Source organism: Daphnia pulex, chromosome 5 (genome assembly GCF_021134715.1).
Source record: "Daphnia pulex isolate KAP4 chromosome 5, ASM2113471v1".
In the NCBI taxonomy this organism is placed as follows: Eukaryota; Metazoa; Arthropoda; class Branchiopoda; order Diplostraca; family Daphniidae; genus Daphnia; species Daphnia pulex.
This window is the reverse complement of record NC_060021.1, coordinates 2972505-2978497: the sequence shown is the minus strand read 5'-3', so window position 1 is coordinate 2978497 and position 5993 is coordinate 2972505. Positions and strand designations below refer to the sequence as shown.

The 5993-nt window shown below is 36.0% G+C and overlaps 1 long non-coding RNA gene across 1 annotated transcript; it reads left to right on the top strand.

The window, feature by feature from the left end:
* The first annotated feature begins 3382 nt into the window (after window positions 1-3382).
* LOC124193679 lies at window positions 3383-5148 on the top strand. Its single transcript, XR_006874396.1, has 2 exons — window positions 3383-4022; window positions 4089-5148. It is a non-coding gene; the product is annotated as an uncharacterized LOC124193679 (long non-coding RNA).
* Window positions 5149-5993: the final 845 nt, after the last annotated feature.

Below are 5993 nucleotides of genomic sequence, written 5' to 3'. Positions count from 1 at the left end.
CGAAAACAGGATTGTTCAATCTATACTGCTCTGATACTTTAAGTTAATAACAAGAAATAAAATGAATACAATAAAATTTAAGAAGCACTGAGGAATTCCATTTCAACTCAAATTTTTCCGTCGAAGAAAATAAAATATATATTCTTATTAGTTGGGATTTATTTAGTTTTATAAGATAGAGCCGCGATAACCATATAAAGTGGGTTTTAGAAGAGGGAGGGGGCCCCAAGGGATATGCGGGATATATTGATGCATAAGGAGCAGGAACACAATGTGAAAACATCATAAATGTATATTTCTTTTCCGAGACGAAAAAAGTCGAGTTGGAATGTAATAATAAGTGTTATCGTTTTGGCGTTGTCCACTACTTGATCATCGTACAACATAAGGGGGTTGGAAAATAACTTGATAGAAACACTGTCCATCGAATGTGACTCTCTTTCCAAAATATCAAAGCGTACTTATTACTACAGGAAAAATACTTTCTTTGTCGTGACAGACATTGCTAATCTGTACAAGATAATTTATGCCACAAGATTGAAATTTACTCTCCCATCATGTATCTATAAGTGTGTTGCAGCCAAAATTTGTGTTTAGTTTCAAAAGGAAGGCTTGTTTGTTAGTGTTAATAATTAAATTATATCCTCAGCCTATAAAACTAACCCCCATTATCCTTTGGCTAGGGATGTTGTTTATGCTTCATCATCAGATGAAAGCGATTAATAAATGCTTTCTCATTCGCATACATATGTACTACAGATCTAGCTAGCGAACTCACTGGGAATTCTCATACTTGCAAAAAACAGGTTTGCGGTATAGCTGTAAATAGTTAGTTTTGTATTAACTACAAGATTCAAACTCGTTAGGTTTTATAAAATGATAAGCGCTATACTTACTTAAATAAAGGGGATTTTTTGCCAACAAGAACTAGCTTATTACTAGTAAACATGGGCATATACGTAAAATACGAACGTACAGCATGTTGTTGTTTACAAGCTTAGTACGCATTATCCTAAGTTTATTTCAGATTTCTTTATAACAGCGTTATTACCTATACTTTCCCTATCTTCACGCCCCATAATAACGATCTTAAACCCTAAAAACAAAAGCATTCAAGTTTAATAAATATATTTTGCCATTTTATTAATCAGTTTCTAAGGTATTTGTTAGGGCCGTAACAATAAAGGAAGAAACCAAAGAATTATATGCTATACTACTACACATTTTCTTACTATTTGATACGGCAATATGGCTTCAAAGTCACCCAATCCTGTCAATCTTGTGGTCTGACCAAGTGAACAATCGAATTCTTTGCCCAGTAAGACGGGAGAATAAGTACTTTTAAATTCCTTGCCCATGAAAGATTAATACCTGGAAATTTTTTTCGCCCCTTCAATGAAAATAAAGTTTTTTCTAAGAAAAAAAACGACCATCATTCAAAAGAGTGCAATAATTTATGCGCTTCTTTGACCGCACATAGGCGGATGCCACAAAAATTTCAGAACTAGCCAAAAAGTTCAAGAAAACCCTAAAATAGTTTAAAACCTAAAGAATACCCTATGTTCAAATTTTTTGACCAAAAAACCCTAAAAAGCAGGAAGGAGGAAAGGAGGAAGTGCTACTCTCATAACTCATAATGTCCCTGCAGACAAAAGTGTCGAGATGCTGTAATTGCCGTTGGCAATAGAATGGTTCCTTTTTCCAGCACTAGATGAAGAAGATTACGTTTACACATGATTTTCAGATATTTCAACGACAAACGGCAATTAAAGCATCTCTACACTTTTTAGCCCAAGTAGCGTCTCCTCCATTCCTCCCTCATGTAACAAGGGTAAAATACACAAATTCTGGCAGCCTTGAGTACTTGATTCATTAGGCAATTAATGGCAAACAACGTTGTCAATTAGGGGTATAGAAAACATTTTTGGATTTCTGCTTTTCGAGAAATTAATTTAACCATGGGTATGGAGGGATAGTTTCCACTCTCCATGTTAAATTTTCCATAAGGGGATTCAAGTATTCGACGGGAAGCTACTTTTTTTCTAGCGATTTTTTATTCTCTTCGAAAAAGCGCCATCTAGGAATGGTCTGGAGATTTAGTTGAGATTTCAGTCTCTTTTTTGCCTCTCCTTTACATGCAATTTAAAATCTTGAATACACAAGTTTTTCTTTAATCCACTAGGTGGCATCTATTGTTTCTATTAAATTGACCATAGACATTTGGTTAATTGAATTTTTTCTGCTAGGCAACGTGTATGGTGTTTGTTTTCATTTTCAAATAACTAGTGCAAATAGAGGATAAATTTTAAAAAAAAACTACACAGCATTAGAAAAACTGAGTTTACCATTAACCAATGAATAATCGTAAAAAGCTTTCCGGATCCCAAAATAGGGCGCAGACATAAAAAAAAGTGAAAGTGAGCGAGAAAACAAAAATACCTTGAAATATTTAGGTTGGTTTACTACTCCCACTTCTAAACAAAATGAAATAGAGTTAGGCTTGTATGATATTGTATTGTTGAATTTGAGTAGGTGAAATCCTTTTCCTATGTGTATAACTCTAGTCAAGAGAAGAATCTGGAACATCTAACCAGGAAAGTGAAAAGTTTAACCTTAAAAAGGTGGAAATGTGGATGAGTCTATACTTTTGTCCAAATCCAATGAAACTCATGAAATCGAAAGTGATGATGATTCATCAGTTACACTTAATGAATCCATAGATAACAATTTATAATTAGGGCAAACATCAATTGAAATTGAAAATCAAAATTGTATTAGCTTAACCATATTTCCCCTCTTCTTGGTTGACGGAGTAGAAAATGATTCAGCGCTCTGGTCACCGATGTTGCGGGAAAAGGAAAGGGAATAAGACTATCAAGAAAGGTCCTTCTTTAACTTTACTTGATAGTTTTCTATGAGATAGCAAGGATAAAAGAACCTTTCCAAAGGATATTTTAGTCAAGGTTTACCCAACGGGGAAAAATTTCGAAAGGACTATTTGGTCTGGAGCCCATCATCAAGCTTAGTTATTTGTTTTTCTTGTTCCGTTTTTGGAAATGGCAATTGTGGTTCTAGCGATAAATCTCTTTTTCTATGCTGGAACAGAGGCATCAAGGATGGTTGGAGAAAGTTGAACGATCGCATTGAAGTGCACCACAGCAACCCAGTTCATCTAAATTATTACCTCAGTTGGAAAACAGCTCAGTTAAATCTCACTGAACATAGTGGGGTTGACTCTGCGATTCAAAAGGCACTCGGCGCCGAAGAATCCAAATGGCGTGAAATATATCGTTGCATTTTAGATGCAACGTTATTTTTGTTTTCACGAAACTTAGCTTTTAGAGGTAAATACTTTTTTTCCTCGAATTTAAATTGTTGTTATTATTCGATCGTATTCGTATTCGTATAGCATCATATATAAAGAATTTTATTTTAAAAAATATATTTTGCTTGCCACACATACATGCAAGGCTTTTGCAACTCATAACTTTTTACATGTAATTGTGACGATTCGCCCCTCCCACTCTTTATCTCCCCATACCCGATACATTTCATGGCTCGTTAGCCACGACCTCCCACTTCATCCTCCTAAAGTTACTGGATCGGGACTCTTGAGATCTTCCAGTACTGTTGCTTAATAGACCACAACACTTCCTTCCTGTTCCTTTCTCTCTCTCTCTCTTGCACCATCACTACTAGTGGTGGTGCGACTAAGTTCCCCCGAGTATATAAGTCCGACGCCTGCCTGTTCCCGGTAGAGTCTACACCGGCAACTGTAACCCAAAACACGAGGTAAAATACAAGCTTACAAAGTCATTCTTAGTATTATATACTTATTGTGAGGATCATCACAATTTTCCTAATGAAGCATAACATCTTCAAACAGGCAACGCCCGTTACATTTGTCTTACTACTTGTAAAATATTGTAAAATATGGATTAAGCTACTGATTTCATTCGTTTGCCACAACGCGATGAATACAATGGTATCAGTGAAACTTTCCAATTTTCCGTATACCATAGGTACGTTTAATGATGGAATCAAGTAATGTTTGCAGATAAAAATTCTATGCCATATTTACACTGCAGGTCTGGTTGACGGCACATAATAAGAATAGTGCAACCACTGAAACCTTTTGCAGCCAATACATGTCGCAATAAGTTTTGCGCTGTCAACCTTCAAGCAACCTGCACCAAAAGCCTCAAGTTCACTTCCGTAAGCAGTGGCTGGTCAGGGTCAATGAATGATGCACGTGTCTTTGAAAACAGCGAGAGGACAAACCCTACATGAAAAACTGGCGGGCACTGATTACCACATAATTGATGATCTTGCCTATTCCCTGTCTGAACGTTTATTAAAATCATATCGAAGAGTAGGTGCAATTGAGGTATGTATGATAAACCAAAAAAAAATAATGTTATTGATGGCACCAACTTTGGCATACGTAATGAAAACACTGTTTCATTTTCCGATAAGAACAAAAACTATTCAACCGTATCCTGAACTGTGAAAGATCTTCCATTGAGCGAGCATTTGCTCGCTGAAAATGAAAATTTTGACGGTTAAAATATCTTTACATGAGGCACTTAGATTGGATTGATTGGATTTAGCTTAGATTGGCCATTCCTTTAGATCTTCTAGATATGTTCAACAGGAATTTAAAAAAAATTAAAGTCAAATAAGTTATTAACTTACCAACAGTATCGGGTTTAGTGGCCTAAAGGTGAAGAAAACCAGTTTCTTGGACCTATGCATGAACCTGGAGCAAAGGGGATATGTAAGATGGACTTTATCAGCCAGTACCTTTAAGAATAACTGTGAAATATAAACAGCCTTGAAAGCACTTCTTAATTAACAGTAGCTTGTATGAGAAACTTATTCTTGACAACTAATTGGCATACTCCAAATACTGAATGTAAAAAAACATATGAGCAGTATTGAAGTAAGCTCTGCTTGTTATTAAATAACAAAATAAGCTACCATGATCCACCAACTGTTGACTTCAACATTATCTTACGGTACTATTCAGTTTGTATAAATACTGCTTTCGAACTTCAATTATTTCGTGGGTGGATATTAAGAATTGGTTACTTCACGTAGTCCAGCAAGAGCACTAGTATTATGGGAAAATACATTTTTAAAAATCCATTATAATACATAATTTAGGTAAACCAATTACCAAACGAGAGCGTAAATAATAAGCTTCTCGGGGATAGTATGTAAAGTAAACGTGGTAATCCGTCCCGTTCATGGCCGTCAAGATGTCTGTGAAAATTATATAGAAAATAGTTTCATAAAAGACGCCGAATACAGCAAAAATTTACCCTCATTTGAATACCAAATCGTCGCCAATTTAAGAAAATTCTGGAAGACAATGACAAAGAGGACTACCAAAAAGGCAGGATGAAGGCGATAAAAATATCTGAGCCTATAAGAAGATACAAAAAATAAAATGAAGTAATGGTAACGAAACATGAACATAGTTTACACCCGAAACAATCAGGTAGAACGAAATAGAAAAACAGGAGGATGGGTCACAGCAAAATGGTACAAAAAATTTTGGTTTGGTGCTTGTGTCTGGAAGAAAAAATATCGACGCGCTGGTCAGTGAAAAAAGGTCAGTTGTAAGGAATACTTTGTCGGAGCAGGTTATACAGCAGCCATGTATACGTCCAAGAACTACACCCTTCCACCGGGATACGTCCAGAATCTTTCAAATTGCAGTTTGACACTGATGAGATCATAAATTTCTACATTTTTCCGTAAACTCAAAAACAAAACGTGTTTCTTGCTAGCAGATCCGGAGTATAGGGCTCAGGTAACAGCGCATGCGTGGGAGCAATATTGCATAGCAAAAGAGACACACCAACGCCAAGAAAAAAAGAAAAAAGCACAAAATGCTTGTAGTGGAAAAGAGGGAATTGAGCGGACCGAAAAGGAAAACGGTTAAGAGTTGGAGCAGGTCGACATAGAAAGGACTGAAAAAGAACACG